Genomic DNA, 21,015 nt, shown 5'->3' with positions numbered 1-21,015 from the left:
AATAAGCACCGTACTCAATCAAAGTTACACCCGCTTTATTATAACTCACGTTGAAATGTCATGAAACAATTTATAAACGACGACATTATATGCTAGTTTTCGACCGACTTCGCCCGCGTTTTAGGGTTTTAGGGGCAGCTATTTGACTTGTTATTTTAATAGTGTTGTGCCTTTTTGATATATTGTTTTTATTTTAATTTATTAAATATTAGCTTTCACCTGTGGCTTAACCTGCGTGTAAGGGAAAATGCAAGTCAGAGATTAAAAGTAAGCTATAACAGTAGGTAGGTAGTAGCCTACCTACTAGGTTCAAACTTGCTTGATACCAAATTTCATCAATTTTGGTTTTATCGTTTCGCTGTGAAAGCGTAACAGACAAACAGAGTTACTGTCGCATTTAATAATAATAATATGCTGGGACATTTTTCAAACACGGCCATCTGATCCCAAATTAAGCTTGTACAGAGCTTGTACTATGGAAACCATACAACTGATATACTACATATACTATTTTTCTTTTGTAAATACATACTTATATAAATAGTTACACCCAGACTCAGGACAAACAGACATGTTCATGCACACAAATATCTGTCCTGGGTGGGAATCGAACCCACAACCTTCGATGTGAAAGCAAGCATCCACCAACCAAGCCAAGCGGCTCGTCAAGAAATTTATAACAAGTCTGATTCGCGATAATTAGTCCGTTCATTACTTTGTTAAGTTAGCCTGTATTTATTGTACACCTAGTCATTAATTATTAAGGTGTAAGTACAGTTACATATTCCCTTTATTACTTTTCATATGCTTAATATCCCACAACTACAACAATATGTGTTCATGACTCTTCTACTCAACCCAAATGATTATTTGTAAAAGACAGTCGCTTAACATTACATAGATAATTCTGTTCTATTTTTATGACATAACATAATATACTTATATGTGGTTGGCATGAAATTATAAGGCCGCCTTTGCATACTATATGTACTACTTACATATGCAATTAAGGATTAAGGATTAATAAATAAATAAATATGATATTATACGTAAAGAACAATAGTGTAACATTTCTGACACTATAGTTGTATGAATATTTTCGTATGTATTTAAATTTAATATAATAACATGTTTCTTGCGTAGAAAATTAAAAAATAGAGTATAATTTAAACTATTAATTTAAAATGAAAGCTGGTATAGCTAATGAATCGGCTAAGTTTTAAAAATCTCTTTAAAATTTATGACATGACCATTACGGTATTTCAAAATGTACTTTTTGCAAATTCATACTTCATATTACAAATCTGAAGAATATGTTTGTTTGTGAGGTGCGCTTATCAGTACTTATCAATCAGATATGAAACAATTGGAAGTTTTTATTGTTACTAGCCCCTCCGCAGCGTTACACTCGCGATAAACGTTAGTCGTCTGCCCCCATAGTTTGTATCACGTGATGTGCTCTAACCTTTAGACTAGCTTATTCCAATCAAGTAATAAATTCAATTTATTTAAGATTAGTATTTCAAAATCTCAAATTGAGAGATAATACTTATTTGAGCGCGATGAAAGTAAAATTTCAAGATCGAGTTTTAATGTAAAGTTTTTGAACGATATTGTTTTTTTAATAGCATGATGGTAGCATGATTCTTTTAACAACATCGAAATAAAATTGAATTAAGAAAATAAATACTTATTAGGATTTCGAATAACATGTACTAAAATAATTAGGCTTGATTGTCCACCAAGGAATATTTCAATTAAAAGTAATATTTAAAAATTATAATAAACAAGGAAATAGATAGGAACTTTATAAAATTCTGTGGTTTTTACTCCTTCAACTATTTAAATTTACGTTGTACGTCAAATGAATATAAGTTGCAATGTATATGTAAAAATGTTGTACGTAAACAGTACCTAATGTATGAAATATTCTGAATTAAAACTAACTCTTTCAAATTGAATTGAACTTTCACTGTAAAAGTATGCAAATAAGAACTCAATTCACAAGCTCTTCTCTTCGACTACCTCCCAGTGCTCTTTTACTACGAAGTGGCACAAACTTTGAGAATATTTGACTTATGTTATGAAATATGTTCACTTACGATATTTAAATTTAATTTTATATAATTAGGTACTACGTTGATTTTTATAATTGACAAAAAATAACTAGTATTGTGTAACAAGCAGTGTAATTACAGGCACAAGGGACATAACATCTTAGTTCCCAAGGTTGGTGGCGCATTGGCGATGTATACGATGGTTAATATTTCTTACAATGCCAATGTCTATAGGCGTTTGGTGACCAATTATCATCAGGTGGCCATAAGCTCGTCCACCTACCTATATAAAAAAATATTACATTTATGATGAAAGTTAGCTTGATTAAATATTCAACATCATGGCGTATGACGCCATCTGTCGTACAATCTAGTAAACTAAATTATGTTTATAGTGAATTCGATGTCAGGCAACTTAATAAACAAGTGCTAGACTTTGCATAGCTTAGAATAAATTAGCAATCATATTATGTTATCTAATTTTTAAAAAGTCTATCAATGAAAAACTACTCGTACCAAAGTTTTATTGATTTTTTTTATGAAATCGGTGGGTGGACTGGGTGGGTGGTGAAATGGACCACCTGATGGTGAGTTGTCAAAACTGACCACTCACCATCAGGTGCAGTAGAATGTTTTATGAGTAGTACCATCGGACTTACACAAAAGTAGTATGTACGAGTACATATATATGGCGAGTATTTGAATATTTAATAAAAGAAAAGTGTTTCTTTAATGATTATAACCAGAACGCTTAATCATCTGAAAGTCCAATTATTTTTTAGAAAAAAGCAAAAGAAAAGTTTTGATCGTAACGATAGCGATATCCTCCCTTGAGAGGGAAGCGATCACTTATTATATATCCTCTTCCCTTCCTGTTCCCGATCAGAATAAGATTATTAAAATTTAATGCCGAATGGTATATTTTACATAAAAACTTCATCTCTTTTATGAAGAAAAAATTTACTTAAAAATAGATCATTGTTATTTTTTGTTGTTATTTACTTATTTGTAATGGACGACTGAATTTTGATACCTATTTATTTGAAGATTTTAATCTAGTACAACAATAAACATATACATAAATACATAAACACATCAGTCCATACTTGTATGTAAATTGTTATCATATATTTTTTCTTCATCATAGCCTGGTCCAGTGAATCCCTCCAGTCCTATTCGTGGCTTTCTTTCTTCAACTTGTCACCCCTAAGATCTTGGTGTCCTATTTGACGCCGTCTAACCATATGAGCTTGGGCCTGCATCTACTTCTGCGACCCTCCGGCCGGCCGTCCAGAAGGCGTTTGGGTTCTCTGGCCTCGTCCATTACGTACGTACTACGTGCCCTGCCCATCGTAGGCGTCCGATCTTTATGGTCCTAAATATATTTTTTCTTTGCTAAAGGCAAAAACTCATGAGAACCACTATTTTTTTGTAATCAAATCATTAAAAAAAATGATTTCATATCAACCGAAAGGCCTAATGACTATTATCTACCGATGACGTAACCTAAACAAGAAAATATAACTAAGTATTACTTTTTAACTACATTTATTGTATATCAAAATCATCTAGGAATAATAATGAAAAATTGATAAAAAATATAATTCCGCTATAGTTCATTAACCTTAAAATTCAGACATGAATTTATTTAAACAATTGAATGATACATTTGTGCCAATAAATACACTTGTCGCTACAAAAACCTTTTATCAGTTTCCATATCTAAAAGCGATTTATTGATTGAATTCATCAAGTTATAGTTCAATTATTGCGCAGTATTATAACGTTACAATTGAACAAAGGCGTCCTGTCACTTATGTCTGTTTTGAAATATCCAGAAATAATTGCTGGCATAGAAATCACGATCAGGATGGATGAACGCTTGGGACCGCTTGTAAGCTGCTTAAATAATTGATGATAAATTTCTCAAATTGATAACATCTTTTGATCCGTTTTAATTTATCAATTTATACGCTTTAATAATTTTGTGTCTTCTATTCTATTTTTATTTTTCAAAATAATACCGACTAATAATTTACCTGAACCCCAAAAAAATTATTAGTTTCAAATACCCATGAAATTGCAAACTACATTGAAGGTATACTGAGCCGATTTAGATCATTAATTGTTAAGTACAAAACATAATCAATGTTGATTCAAAAATAAAAAATAGATACCCAAACATACGGAACTAAAAATATATAGACGAATTAAGAATTTCCTATTTTTTTGAAATCGATTAATAAAATAAGGGAGAGAACATAATACGACTGGTAGCCGAAAGGGCGATCTTATTACTTACTATCGATTTCTTTCAAGCAACCTTTTGAGTAAGATATTTGAAGATCGAGTGGTAATTATTTACACCTAGATAGCCATACGAATAATTGCATAACAAAGCGAAAATAACCATTTTAATAACAATATCAGACAATTATTTATTAATAGCATGGCATCGCTCGCGTTATAATTCTGAATTGCTAGGTACCAATTTCCATAGCTATATTTTCAAAAATGAAGGATTTTTTTATCAGCTATTTATCACTATATTTGGGGTTAAATTTTCACTCCCTGTATTAAAATCAAAATTTAAGGGCCATTGACATTTTTTTATTCGACTAATATTGTAAAATATATGGCATCTTCTACTGTTATTTCTTAAAGCGGACGAGTAGATGAAACAAGAAATTGCGTCAAAGCTGGCCAAGTCTTATCCTATTATCCATGTTCTGAATAAATTTGTATGTTATCGCTTGAACTGTTCATCTCATACTAGTCACGATGCAGTTATGTTGCATTTGTATTCATGATTTGCATCAACGAGGTCGTTAATGATACAAATGGTGTAATTAAAATTATGATAATTTGTGGTAGAACTTACCAGAAGGGCTTGCCGTCTTGGTAGCTACCGTATGGGCTGTGTATGAAATGTGGTGACCACTATGTGGCTCTATATACAATGAACATAAAAGTAAGTTTAAATACCTAATTGAAATTGTAATAAGTATTATTGATTCTAAAGATATTGGCTGGCACAATAGTCTAATTATATAATAGCAATTAAAGCGTTGCTATATTTAGACAAATAGGAATCGACAGCTCAAATTAGTTATGTTTTTGTTACATAAAATATCAGGTATTTATGTAACAAGATTCGAATCGATTGGTCGTTACCGATAAATATACGAAGACCTCTCGACCCGTGTGCCCTGCGTTTGCGGAGAAAAGCGACACAGGTTAGCAGAAAGTCAAGTCCTGCAGTGATTTAGTAAGGGTCAGAGGGGTTTCATCGTGATTATAGCGAAAGATATGCAATAATAAGCCGAAGGTGCCCATTAGCGCTGAATTATTTAATATGCTAATATCATTTAAAAAATCTTGTGATAAATAGCTTAAGAGTAAAAAAAGAATAATATCATAAATAGAGAGTACTAACTTTATTTATTTCTATTATATATAATATAATTAATATAAAAACTATAAATGATGAACTAAAAATTGTACATTTTTAATGTTTTTTCAACAATGAAATCCCGAAAAAAAAAGGTTTTAATGCAACTCAAATAAGTTCAGTTTTAAAAGACACCTTTTTTTTTCGCTGGAAAAACGCGTTTACGCGTTTCCCCCACTTGAAGTGGCGGGGGGGGGGAATGGGGTATGTGGGACTCGCCGGCGCCGAGTATGCGCCGTAATAACCACTAAAAACCCAGCGGTACCCACACCGCCTTTTCGAGGGGCGTCACGGGATCGCTTGCGCATACTACCGTGACGCACCGATGGTTGGCCCGCCTCTGCAGGCCTCCAAATCCTAAGGGGTTCTCGGGGTACAAAGACCCCGGCAACACTTAGGGCGGGAGACCGTCTCCAACTAGCACCTCTCGCTACCAAGCATGGCGTTTATCACACTCGGCGGTGAGAGGTCTTCATCGACTAAGGTCGCCAGGGACAGGCGCTGAGGTCCCCAAGCGGCACACTCCATCAAAGTGTAGCACGCTGTGTCCGAGGCGCACGATGGGCCAGCTATCGGTGTTGCCGGTGCGACTGAGGTAGCTGGCTTGGATGGAGCGGACAGATGGATGCGCTTGGGTACGGCTGCAGCATTTTTCGGTGGGACCGGGCGGGTGGCCTGCGCATACGTAGGTGCAGTTTCTTGCATCACATTTACTGGTGGTAGGGCTTTGTGCAAGCTCGTCTGGGTAGGTACCACCCACTCATCAGATATTCTACCGCAAAACAGCAATACTTGATATTGTTGTGTTCCGGTTTGAAGGGTGAGTGAGCCAGTGTAATTACAGGCACAAGGGACATAAAATCTTAGTTCCCAAGGTTGGTGGCGCATTGGATATGTAAACGATGGTTGACATTTCTTACAATGCCAATGTCTAAGAGCGTTGGTGACCACTTACCATCAGGTGGCCCATATGCTCGTCCGCCTTCCTATTCTATAAAAAAAAAAAAAATCCCGCCTTATGTCCGCGGCTAGTGGGGCTCGGTGTATCTTCGCAGGAAGGAGGCGGTCCTCAATTTCCGCCAACTTGGCGTTTATCATTACGCCGACTGACGAGACAATTGAGACCCTGAATTCTTCCAAGCCTTCAAATCTTGCTAGTGCCCGACCCGTTCGCCGCTGCTACCGAGGTACGCATCTCGGTGAACTCGCGGCGATGCGCCTTAAGTTCGGTCTTTAAGTCGTCAATTTCCTTGCGGAGGCGACCATTATCCGCACGGAGCCTGCGGGTCTCCTCCGCTTCAATCCTTGACGCCAGAGCATCGACGATACACTGAAGCGAAGCCGCCGAATCTTTAAGCTTCTTAATGAAGCCACTCTTCAAATTGCCTGACTTTTGGGCCACCTTCAAAATGAGCGCTGCGTTGCGGCCAGCCTCCGCACGCAGCTCCTCGGCACCCAATTTTATGGGATCCTCTCTACGGACATCCGAGGAAGAGGATTCGTCAGAGTCCAGCACGACTTCGGGCGCATTTTTACGGAAAGCCCGACTTCTTAAGGAGCGCTCGAACGCCTCCTCCCTGGCTTCGGCGGCTTTCGCCTTAAGCTCAGCTTTAGCCCGAGTTAGGCCAGTTCCGCGTCCTTTCGAAGTAGGCTTCCCGTGACGTGTACTATTACACTTCGCCGTAACTCGTCCCTCTGTATCAGAGAGCCAGAGTCAAAACCCACGCGTGGGCGCTTCCGACCAGCAAAAGCATCTGAGGACAACTCCGTGTCCATCGTCAATACAAAAACAAAAAAAAAACTCAAAACAACAATTTGTCTATAAAAGACTTATACCTAAAACAAAAAAAGAAACCAATAAACAAAGCCAAAGTAAGTAGTCGTGAAACATTCGGAAAGCGTAGATAAGAAGCGTATGCACACAACCTCACTCGACGACGGCCGAACCGTCAATCTTTAAAAGACACCTTAAGGAGAAGGCTTCAGTGCAAATATATGTTAAAATATTACGCAAAAAATTACCTTTTCAAATTCAGCGGTACTTGCCCGATTTGAACCCACGACCAATAGGTCTGACCATCCATCTCAGCTTACTTTTAAGTACAACATACTATTAAAATATAATAGAAAGACATGATAGATATGACGAAATTGATTAAAACTGACGCTATAGCTTGAAACTTTGTAATAATTTAAAATTTCAATGTAATTATCTTATTTTAACAAACACTTCGTAACGTTTAATCAAAAAGTAGTCACAATGTTTTAATTTGCTAAAACATTGCTGAACTACTAACAAGGTTAACTCTAAAAGATCATAATTATATCATGTACACAGTTTAATTAGAGCATTTTAAATACATACATTACACGAACTTTTGAACGTTCTATTTACATTAAAAGTTATAGTGGTTAATATAGTTCATTAATTTTGATTAAATATTGGCCTCCTAAAGATATGAATGAACAAAATCCAAGCAGATAGTAGAATTATTCAAGGTTACAATTTAAATCAAGGATACTGTGACGCTATCATAAATTAACAATATAAATATTTGGTTAGTAAGATTTAAAGTGTTGTTTAAGGAAAAAAATGCAATACACGACAATTAAACCTCGTCTTATTGCCTCTATTAGTGAGAGGAGGGCTGTTAATTTTTCGCACAGAGGATCGGAAATGCGCTTCAAAGGGGAAATACTGCAAGCATTCTTGCAACCATTCCACGCGGTCATGTTTTGTAAATACCGTAACAACCTGTGAATGTCCCACTGCTGGGCTAAAGGTCTCCTTTCCCTTTTTGAGGAAAAAGTTTGGAGCTTATTCCACCACGCTGCTCCAATGCGGGTTGGTGGAATACACATGTGGCAGAATTTCAGTGAAATTAGGCACATGCAGGTTTCCTCACGATATACTTCACCGTAAAGCACGAGATGAATTATAATAACAAATTAAGCACATAAAAAAACATTTAACATATTTTTTTATGAATTCTCACACAGGATTCTCAATGTCGTTTCAGAAATGTACATATATTTTACAGTTCATATTGAATTTTACAAACCTCACTAATGTTCAAAAATATTTTAATCAAAGTAAGAAATTAGTTCTGTAGAATATTTAGTTATAACTTGCATGCAATAAAGCTTTTATATTCTATTGCAATTTAATTAGTGAAGTGGTTATAATATGATGAAATATATATAAACACAGTATATTGTCATAATTATAATATTAAATATACTCCTGATACCTAAAATTACATAACGGCACGCGCTCAAATTGCATGTAGCAAACATAGTGCCATTAAATTATCAATTTTAATTTAATTAGTTGCAGGCACGCGTCTAAATAAATAAAATTTGAATAAGCAAACCTCAACAGTAATCATGTTATCATTTGATCATTCTCGAAATTTGATCAGCTGGAATTCAGATATTTCTTATGAACAGTCCCGTGCCCAGAAAAGCAGGCAAAGCCATTAATTCTGCGCCCGCGTCCCATTGAATATGAGAGTGAGGAATAGAGACTGTATTTGTGTTCGGGCTCATAAGTGAGTCAATAATATGGTCTGCGTGGTCTGGTCTCCTCAAAAAGTAGGGAGCGGTCTGCGTAGTTTTCTAGTCTCTTTTGAGGTTGGCCGCTGTAGTTAAAATCACTCATGTCATCGTCATCTTCATTACCAACACATAATCATTTTACCAACAAAAATCCATTACTTGTACAAAAATAGTATAAGCAAAATAGCAAGGTAGAACATTTTAGTTCCCATATTGCAGGTGACGATTTGATCATGTAAAGAATGGTGGTCCATTTGCCAGACTGCCTTTACTTTACTAATTAAAAAAGCTATAAAATAGGCAGATTAGTTGTAATATGCACTCAATTATTCGCCTTCAAAAATTATAAAATTCAATGTGAAAATAATGTCCATTGTTTTGTTCATTACAAAAGACTATATCAGTGATAACATCTCAAAGCAAAAATAATATTTAAGAGTGTATTTCCATTGAAATAGAAAACCTGTTTCCATCTGTTTGTTTCATTCTTTTTAAAACTTACCAACTATTATTTGTTTTGTCGACACCAAAACAACACGAGACAAGTGACCTTTCCTTCGTAGTCCAACATTTTTACCATTTAAACACATTTGACATTTAATAGCTTAGGGTATAATCCTCCAAAAGACTGATAATCGTTGAAGAAAAGAAGTCTCAGGGAGACTACGAATAAGATAAAAGAAAACGACCTTAAAGCTGCATCCAGCGGATATATAACCAGTTGGAGACACGTGGCAATTAATAGGAAACCAATTTATACCCAGACTATGTCACAAAGTTTATGGATAAATGGTTAAACAGAAGCTTTTGTCGCAAATATTTGCATTGACAAAATAAAAATTGCCAATTATCCTTTTGTTGAGACTCAACTTAAGCATTAGAAAAATTTTGAAACATTTTCGTCGTCATTAGCGTAAGTAGCAAAGAATCGACAATTTATTTTACCAAAACATATTTTCTGAAAACAATGCCTTCAATTTTTAAAATAAACGAACAAGAGTGTTCGTTAAAATTACATCGTTCCTATCGGCATTGTTCTCATTTTTCCGAAGTCAAGTTTTATCGAAAGACTCAATATTTATCACTATTGTTATTGCTTAACAAAGTTATTATTTGTTATATTTTTATAATAAGGTGACGAAACAATGTTATATACATTGTTTAGTCAATTATAAAAATATATATATAAAAAACTATCATTACCAAGGATGGCTAGCGTCAAACGTTATTTTTTTTATTTATATTTTAGATAGACTGCCAGACAAACGGGCTACCTGATGGTCAGCACTGCACAAAGCATATGCGATATAAGTAATATTAACCATTCCTTACATCGTCAACGCGCTAACTAAGATGATTTGTCCATTGTGCCTTACTGGTGGTAGGGCTTTGAGCAAGCTCGTCTGGGTAGGTACCACCCACTCATCAGATATTCTACCGCAAAACAGCAGTACTTAGTATTGTTGTGTTCCGGTTTGAAGGGTGAGTGAGCCAGTGTAATTACAGGCACAAGGCACATAAAATCTTAGTTCCCAAGGTTGGTGGCGCATTGGCTATGTAAGCGATGGCTGACATTTCTAACAATGCCAATGTCTAAGGGCGTTCGGTGGTCACCAAACGCCTTTACTGATTTTACATCTTATATATAACTTACCATCAGGTGGTCCATATGCTCGCCCGCCTTCCTATTCTATAAAAAAAAAGTTACACTGGCTCACTCACCCTTCGAACCGGAACGCAACAATAGTAAGTATTTATTTATTAACAACACAAAGTATTATTCAGTTGTTTAGAGGTAGAATAGCTGATGAGTTGGTGTTACCTACCCAGGCGACGAAGCCCTACCACCAAGTAAAAAATCAACCAAATGTGTTTTGATGCATCTTAAGCATTGCACTGATACTAAATAATTGAGATAAATGATAAAGATGGCTATACTTCTAATTTGAAATACAGTTACGATCAGAGTAACGAACTTGTTGAGTAGACTCTGCAGTTTCCCTTTACAAAACTACTTCATACATATTAATATCACGTTATTTTAACAAAGATGTGCTATATTTGTATGTTGCTTTTGAGAATTTAATATCCTTTAATATACATTGAAAGAACCGGATTTATGATGTTGGAATCTAAGAACAAGTTTATCCTTTATTTTGTGTTCTTTTATATATATATAACTAAGTTATTATTTTAATAAAATTCAAGATTATCAACCTTATAAACAAAAACGTTGAATTGCGGGTGATTAATTAAATAATGATATCTTGTTCTTTCGAATTTCAAATCAATTATGACGGAAAGAGTAAAATCAGTGTTTAACGTAAATTAAAAACAGCGAATATAAAAAAAATTAAAATATTTATACCTCATATGAAATCGGATTTACATGGTACATATTATATGGTACGTAGAGTGTGGTGCAGTTTAACCGTTTGTTATATTTTATTTTATTGTTGATAAGTAAGAAATCGTACGGCGATATACAAAGCTATGCACTTACTTTTTGATAGTTAAAGTAAAATCAACCGTTTAGAAATTATACACGAATACTCAGAATGGTACTCAGATATTTTTTTGTCAAATTTTATAATTTTTAACAATCTTCAATATAATAAAGTATCATCGTAAAATTATTTTGTACAGTATGTATTTAATCGTTGTTCATGTTTGTAACGATGTATGAATAAAAAAAAAATGATGTTCAAATAATTTTTAAAAAATTTGATTCGCATAACTAACTTTCCGTGTTCAGTAAAAAAAAGTCTGTTAAAAAGTAAAGTCTAACGTAAAAGTTTAGTAATTTCAACTTCAAAGCATTTGAACTGTAAACGAAAAACCGTTAATAAATTATTTCTAACATTATGATTTTCCTTGTATTTTACTTTCTTTTGTTAAATAATTCCACTTAAAAACTTTTGCTTTTCTTCCCAAAAAAGAGAATCTCAATTTGATTAAGCTTATATACTTCAACAGCAATCATCGTGAATTCGCCTTCGAATATAATAATATATTTAAAATTAATAGAATAAAAAAACATTAGTAAAATATTCACGAATATCTACTTTATGAGGTCTCCCTAAAGTTGGACTACCAATACTACCTACCCGTCCCGGCTTCATGCGAATCTATATAAAAAGTTTATATCACTTTTTCAAACATATTCAATAATTATCGTCATATTTTAGTAAATTTACACAAAATGAATTATACATCTAAAGCATATATATAGCAAATAAATTATACATCATCAACCACTAATTCCATTAGTGAAAAATCATATGAAAAACAGTAGTTTTTGAGTTTATCGCGCTTAGAGAGACAAACAGACGCAGTGGAACATTGTTTTATATTATATAAAATATAAAGGATATAATAAAGGACATAATGTAGCGCTAAGGGAATACAGAAGAATGATCAGATGATCCGGCAATCTGACATAACAGAAAAGAGGTCAGAAGCAGCACCACGGCTAACTTTTAATTTTGATTCTGCTTCTGATTTCTTGATACAAAACTCTTAAGTTTTTTAAAACCTGCTTTACCTGCATAATATTACTATATTTATTTATTTTTTTGAGGAAAAAATGCCTATAAACTGACCTCGAAATTTGAAATCTTACATACTGTGCCACTTGACTAACACGATATTTATATAGCTTTTTTTTTTTTTTTATATTCGCCGGGAGGGCAAATGACTCTACTCCACCTGTTGGTAAGTGGTAGTAGAGTCCAAACGCGACGACGGCCAGTACAGACGGGAAAAACGTTCTGCACTAGCCGCCTTCGCCTTGCCGGCCCGCAAGATGCCTCTTCACGCCTCGTTTGAAGGAACCCGGGTTGTAAGAGGAGGGGAACACGTGAGCTGGTAAGGAATTCCATTTTTTGGAAGTGCGACAAAGAAAGGAGTTGCCAAATTTCTTTGTTCGCGATGGAATTGATGTCACAGTTAGGCGGTGACATCGAGAACCAGCTCGCGTGGACTTAAGAAGGAAGGGGGAAGCAGGAATTAGAGAGAATAATTCCTCAGAGCACTCGCCGTGATACAGTCGATAGAAAGCGCTCAGTGCTGCTATCTCACGACGCAATTGTAAAGGTTCAAGGGTGTTTGTGACCTTTACGTCGCCAATAATGCGTACGGCACGTCGCTGCAACCGGTCCAAGGCCTCAAGTAGGTACTTAGCGGAGCCATCCCAAAGGTGCGAGCAATATTCCACGCAAGACCGTACCTGTGTTTTGTACAGCAGGCACAGTTGTTGTGGCGTGAAAAAGCGCCGCACCTTGTTCAGAACTCCGAGTTTCCGTGAAGCTGTTTTTATAACAGCCTCGATGTAATCCCTTGGACTAAGGTCGCAGCGAACGTCAATCCCCAGCATGGCGATTTTGCTTTGCATCACCAGCGGAGTACCACAGAGGGAGGGAAGAGGGGAAAATGTTGACTTTTTCGCCGTGAGAGCGCATACCTGTGTTTTCTTGGCATTAAACTCAACAAGATTATCAGAGCCCCATTTGGCGATGAGCTCTAACGTCCTATCGAGTTCAATGACAAGATTCTTCCGCCTCTCCTCAATTTCCGCTCGCCCAGCCACTGCGCGTCCGTGGTATCCACCATGCACTGTACTATCGTCTGCATAGCAATGTATGTTCCCAAGAGAGAGCATATCATTGATATGCAAAAGAAAGAGTGTGGGAGATAGCACAGATCCCTGGGGGACCCCAGCGTTCACTACATAGAATTGTGAAGCGCAACCATCAACTAAAACACGAAGGCTACGCTTGTGTAGGAAGCTGGCAATCCAGGTGCATAGCTGAGCAGGCAGACCATATGCCGGCAGCTTGGAGAGAAGACTTCTGTGCCAGACCCTGTCGAAAGCCTTGGAGGTATCGAGGCTGACAACCAACGATTCTCCATGCTTGTCGATAGCTTCACCCCAGAGGTGCGTTACGTACGCTAGAAGATCACCTGTGGACCGTTTTGGTCGAAACCCGTATTGACGATCATTAATTAAAGAGTGATCTTCTAGGTAATGGATCAGTTGGTTGTTTAAAATCCGTTCCATCACCTTACAAAGTACTGAGGTGATAGCTATTGGCCGATAATTTGCCGGGTCAGACCGATCCCCTTTTTTGGGAACCGCTTGCACATTAGCTCTTCTCCAAGCCTCCGGCACACTTCCCGAAGAGAGAGAAAGTTGGAACAGGCGCGTTAACACAGGAGACAGCTCCGCTGCGCACTTCTTCAGCACTATGGCTGGTATTCCATCGGGACCGCTAGCTTTCCCTACATCAAGTGATTGCAGCTCCGCACGCACATCACGTTGCCTGATTTTAATGTCAGGCATCGTATGGCCACATGCAGGTATTGTAGGTGGCAGTGCACTACAATCATCGATGACGGAATTGTCGGCAAAGAGTTTAGCCAGGAGATCAGCTTGCTCTTGCGGACTGTGAGCTAGCGATCCGTCCGGATTTCTGAGCGGTGGCAGCGAAGGTTGGCAGAAATTGTTTTGCACAGACTTGGTCAGACGCCAGAAGCTACGGGAGCCCCTAGGATGCGAAACAAGGTCATGACCAATCTGTACAATGCGCTGTGCATCCGCTCTCGTGTATGCCTTTCTACAGGACTTGGAATTTTTATTATAGTTTGCTTTCAATGAGTCAATGTTAGATGCCCCGCTAATGCAGCCGTTGATCCACTTGCGATATGCCGCCTGCTTAGCTGATACAGCATCGGCACATTCACGAGTGAACCAACGGTTACGCGTACTCCTACTGACGAGATCTGAGCTAGGAATGTAGTATTCCATTCCCAGCATGATATCGCCAGCAACAGCAGCGGCACTAGCTGTCGGGTCATTCCCACTGAAGCAACGTCCTTCCAAGGGACCGACGCATAATAATCGCGCATACCGTCCCAATCCGCCGACTTATAGTGCCAAACGCGACGTTTGCATACCGCTAGTGGCGGCAGCTTGGCCTGTGGCACTCTGGTAGAAATAAGGCTGTGATCCGAAGAGCCAAGAGGAGCCTGAACCACAACCTGATATTCCACCGGGTGAGAAGTCAGCAGAAGGTCCAGTAAAGAAGGTGCTTGCCCATCAATGTCTGGGATCCTGGTGGGCTGATCAACCAGTTGGGTCAAGTCATGTGTGAGAGCAAAAGCATGAGCAGTCCTTCCAGCATGGTCAGTTTTGAGGGATTTCAACCAGGATTCGTGGTGAGCATTAAAATCCCCCAAAAACACCAATTCCGCGTTAGGAAATTGCTCTTGCGCAGCATCTGCCACCCGACTAAGATGGTCAAATAATCGGCTTGTCTCCAAGTCACCATTGTGGGATCTGTAGAGGCACACGTAGACTCGGCTCTGACGAACCAGGTCCACACGTACCACCAACATGGAGAAGGAGGGGTCCTCCAAGCAGCGCAGTCGGTGACAGCAAACATCCGTCCTGACGAACAAGCATACTCCGGCTTTCGCTTTGAAGGATTCTTCAAGCGTGTAGCCGGGATAATTAAGGTAGCTGGTATCGGCAGGACGGAGTATTTGTGTCTCCGTGAGAAACAACATTGCTGGCCGTGCTGTCTCGAGATGGTGGTGGACAGCGTTGAGGTTAGTGTGGAGTCCTCGGATGTTAGAGAACTCGACCTCAAACAGCGAGGGTATGGTGGGGGTGTGCACCGCTGTACGACCGTTATTTCTGTTTTGTTGCGCCATTTGGGAAAAATAGAATGGAAAAGAGACGTAAAGCGAGCGATGTATTGCCACGATAGGGATGGGCAAAGCGTGGAGGCGTGTTTCCCCAAGTGGTTGCCAAAAGGGAAAATACACTGACCCGCCGGACGGAAGGGCCCCCGAACCCCCCCGGAAGTGGCCGCCGGGACCCCACCTACCGGTCACCAACCGGCACGACGGTCCACCCCGAGATTATGCGTGGCCTGGTGGGGCAGCCCTACGAGCTGGTTAGGCACGCTCGGGCCCCTGTACTATGCCACGGGCGGCCAGCGGAACAGCCGTTTCTTCGGGTCTCCCTGTCCGGCAGGTCAATACAGTTTCCCCCGGCATTGGTTCAACAGCCGTCTCCAATTGGACCAACACCCATCGCGGCAATACTCGCTCGGGCTCTGGCTGTACGCTGGCTGATCTCGAAACGCGGCTGCAAGCCACTTCACGAGTTTTTCACCATGCGTACGGTGGTAACAAGCCAGGCGGATGTTAGCATCCTACCACCAGATGAGCAGATGGTCGCTCAGATATCCCTTAGTCGCCTCTTACGACACCCATGGGAAAGAGAGGAGCAGTGAAATGTATTCTTTCTCCGTCACTGCTTTTCTACTATCGTGAATATCCATGTGTCTAGTTTCATTGAAATTCTACATGAGTATCCACTTATTATTTACATTATTTGATCCGCCTATGTATTATAAAAAATATAGTTAGCTTTTTAGGAATGTTATTTGGTTAGTTAACCAATGCTGCCTTCTTCTTTCGAATGTTAAATCAGTAATGATAGAAAGAGAGAAATAAGTGTTAAATAAACAATTACTAAGGAACGTCTAAAATTGAGGCCGTTGATGATTGGGATACGTGAATATTAACCTGGATAAGCGATTTGTATTAATAATTCATTTCGTATTCGCTAGTGAAGGATAACGTCATCAATAAACCTGCATGTATGATATTAAATTCTTATCCTATCCTCAAAAAGAAAATAACCTTCTCCCAGTGGAGCATTCAGCTGTAACTTTGTTCTTAAAATAATTTTACAATTTTTTTATCACAAATAAACACCCACACCGTCGAAGCCTTCGAGCACAGCTAGTGCATTATGTTTTAAATAGTGAAAATTAAAAGAATGTTTTCTCAGATGAAAACCGAATCTTTGTAAATAAATGCAAGATGCATCCTTAGAACGCAAATTTAAAACTACACCTTCCACTTAGCATGATTTCGGTAAGAGAAAATTGAATCAATGTAAACAAAAAGAAAAGGGCAAATTAAGAAGAATAAACAGACGATATCTCGTCTACGCTTTTAGTAGGATAATCACAGTTCTATAAAATTTATTTACGCTCTAAAATAAGAATAAAGTAAATAAGTATTAGCGTATAAAATAAATAAGCCGTGATGGTCTAGTGCTTAGAAAGACGAGAATTTTGACCAATAATTCAGATTTAAAGCCATTGAATTTTCCTGTGCTTAATTTAGTAAACATTTAAGCACATAAAATCTCGTTGGCGCTTATACGGTCTAGAAATTACGGTATTAATATTTTTTATAAATAAATATTTAGAACACCGTGACATTTGAAAGAAGCAAACAGAGCATTATAAAACTTATAAATTTATACTTAGTTATATTACGTATAAGCATAAAGTATAATTAATCTAACTGTAAAACGGTTTTATATTGATTAATTAACTTACCTATAAATATTTCCTTTGTGTTGAGAGAAATAAATATAATTACATTCATTCGTTCATTCATTCATTTCATTCAATTACCTGCTAAGCAACGTTTATAAGAAAGGCCGTAAAGTTCTACTCAAGCCTTGCATGTTTGATAGAAAATAATAATTCAGTCTATAAAACTATCAGTAATGTTACAAGCAATGTTGTAATACTGCATTTAGAAGTAAAGTAGCTTAATTTTTAAAGAAAAAAACATCAATCACATCAATAAATAATAATTTCTCCTTATAAGAAATTTTGTAAATACACTATCAGCTTATGAAAAGTCAAAAATATATATAAAAATCCGATTAATTACTCGACTTTCATTGGTCGAATATTACGTCAGCTGCCTTCGTCCAATAACCATTCAGATTAAAGTCAACTTAGTTAATCTTAGTTTAATCAGCGTTTGAGAAACTCACAATTTATGATTAGTAGCGAAACAACATGACCCTTTTCAAACTTTGACGTAATTAAAAGGTCCAATATTCTAAAATAAACAAAATTAACTGTTACTGTTCGAATTATTTGATATATGTACGTGTTTATTTCTTTGAAGTAAAAATTACTTTAAGCCGAGATTGCCAGTGAATATAATATATTATAGCGCTAATAGGAATTTCACGTGTTCGAATTTCGGAAAACACGAATTTATAAGTGCTTATTTTTTTTATAATTCTGTTTAAAATTTGAAGTGGGATTTTAACAGGCTTCTACTGGTAACATTATTTTTTATGGTTATTTAATGTAGATCATTAAAACTATTTATAGCATTGACACTATACGAAACATATAAGTACGAAGAGAAGAGCTTAAAGAAAACTTAAACGCAATCACTACAATAACATACATATGTACTAAGTTAACATAAGAAGAATACATTTGCAGAATATCCCAAAATATATAAGAACTAGTTTTCGCCTGCGGATTCGCCCGCGTGTTAGGAAATACTGGTCGTAGTGCTTTGTGCAAGCTCGTCTGGGTGGGTCCACTCATCATTCTACCGCAAAAAAGCAGTACTTAGTATTGTTGTGTTCTGGTTTGAATGGTGAGTGAGCCAGTATAATTACAGGCACAAGGGACATAACACCTTAGTTCCCAAGGTTGGTGGCGCATTGCTAATGGAAACGATGGTTAAAATTTCTAACGATGCCAATGTCTCTGGATGTTATTGACCACTTACCAGTAGCCGCGTACTTATTCTATAAAATATAAAATAAAAATATAAATAAAAGTGGATTATGCGCTTCCTCGGAGCATGGTATTTTTATGACCTGAGACTGCACCCAGGATTGACTGCAGACAATGAAAATCTTCGTGGAGTAACAAACAGTATGGATACAAAATAGTGTATATAATTAAAAACATTTGAATATAAATCTATTCATGCAAGCAAAATAGGTGTTATTTTGCTTGCATAGTCTCATAAAGTCTCTTAACGATTCTTCTTGATTTCTATCAAGATTCTTCTACATTCTGAACCGGTTCTACTTTTGCAATTTATTTTAATCCTGTGACATGAATATTATAAGAGCCTACTTTCAAGACTTATAATGTATAAATTTTAATATTTTATGTATTAGAATTATTAAAACATAATGTTAATAATTCTTTAATAAATTACTTGTACTCAAAGTAATATTTTTACATACATAACTACCGTAACCGTAACCGTACCGTAACAGCTTGTGAATGTCCCACTGCTGGGCTAAAGGCCTCCTCTCCTCTTTTTGAGGAGAAGGTTTGGAGCTTATTCCACCACGCTGCTCCAATGCGGGTTGGTGGAATACACATGTGGCAGAATTTCAGTGAAATTAGACACATGCAGGTTTCCTCACGATGTTTTCCTTCACCGTAAAGCACGAGATGAATTATAATCACAAATTAAGCACATGAAAATTCAGTAGTGCTTGCCCGGGTTTGAACCCACGATCATCGGTTAAGATTTACATGTTCTTACCACTGGGCCATCTCGGCGTTTAACTATACATAACTAAATTTAAAAAAAGTATAAATTTTTTAACAAACTTCATTTTATTATAATAATCAATTGTGCCGCCCAATGTTAGGAGAGAGAAGGAGTAGAGAGTACACTATGATTGAGCACGCACTTGTGCACTGTAATATGTTCTGTACAGTCTCCCTTGGGAATAATCGGCCAAAATCGGTCAGCAGGTCATCATCATTAATTATCATCATTTTATATTACATTCAGTTACGAAGTATGAATGTGTTTTTGCTAGATTTATACCTAGGCCTACGCCATCGGCCTAGGAACCTAGCAAGCCAAAGGGCCTTATACGCACTATATATATATATATATATATATATATATATATATATATATATATATATATATATACACTTAGATAAGGCACTGATTATTTTCTTAACAGCTTAACTGTCGTTAATGTATCAAAATATTTAATTTTTGGAATGCAGACAAAGTACTCTATTTTATGGTTAATGGTCACCATCGCCTATTAACATTGCCACTGTAACCGGTATGAACCAATTTTTATAACTCCATACGCCGCCCATTTACCTAAAATGCTATGTTACTTTCACAATACACTGGTTCACTGAAAATTTAAATCGAAACAGCAACCACTTTGTATTGCAGTTAGGCGGTAGATTAAATGGCGATTTCGTAGTACCCACCCAGACAGATAATAAAATCAAGTATTCAAGAAATCACTTTTCATTGAAATACTTTCCTTAATCAATGCATTTATTTATATCCACCAATTTCTAAAGATACATTAATACCTAAGATAACATAATAATACAAATTATATTGTTGAGTTGAGTAGTTGATATAAATAAATATTAAAACTATTTTAGGCTTTTTATAGTACTACTATGTCATTTTCAAAATAAAAAAAAAACTTATTATAATACAAAATTCGAACAAGATTTAAAATTACATTAAACTAATTTATATATTAAAAAAAAACTTACCATAAACATCCGAAACAATCCAATAGATTAATAAAAATAAATAAAACACAATCGTAACACAAAATAAAAATCCCGAACTTTTAACACGGCCGCGTAAATTATCGCAGCAACGTACGTGCGATCCGACCGGTTGGCTGTAACACACTGACTAATACCGAATCAGATTTGACAGATTAGGATCGGGAAAACCACACGTACAAGCTTTAAACAACCCTTTATAGAAAATATTAAAAAAAGCGCGTATTCACACTTCGAAGATATGAATACAACTAAAATTATTAACCGTATTTCGAACGTTGCTAATATTTTATCAGTATTGATAAGATATATTTTGTAAGTCAATTATTATATTAAGTAAATTAATATATCCCAGTGATAAAAGATTTTAATATAAACCCCTTTTATCGCTAGTCAAGTGCTAGATACGGTATTGGAAATAATTGGAATACGGATGTGATTTCTGATTGAATCCGACGTATGTGTGATATCTTTGCGTAATGTTTACAATAAAGAAAACTTTAAATGATTTTATATCAAT

At 36.7% G+C, this 21,015-nt stretch overlaps 1 protein-coding gene across 1 annotated transcript in view; it reads right to left on the bottom strand.

Annotated features, from left to right (window-relative positions):
• LOC126776469 (atrial natriuretic peptide receptor 1) overlaps positions 1–20,616 on the bottom strand; it is a 271,011-nt gene extending 250,395 nt beyond the window's left edge. The window contains exon 1 of the mRNA XM_050499001.1: positions 20,478–20,616. The gene's annotated coding sequence lies outside the window, so the exon portion shown is untranslated. The remainder of the gene's footprint in view (positions 1–20,477) is intronic.
• Positions 20,617–21,015: the final 399 nt, after the last annotated feature.

Source organism: Nymphalis io, chromosome 20 (assembly GCF_905147045.1).
Source record: "Nymphalis io chromosome 20, ilAglIoxx1.1, whole genome shotgun sequence".
Taxonomy (NCBI): Eukaryota; Metazoa; Arthropoda; class Insecta; order Lepidoptera; family Nymphalidae; genus Nymphalis; species Nymphalis io.
Note: the sequence above shows the minus strand (reverse complement) of the source record. Positions and strands in the feature narration are given on the sequence as shown.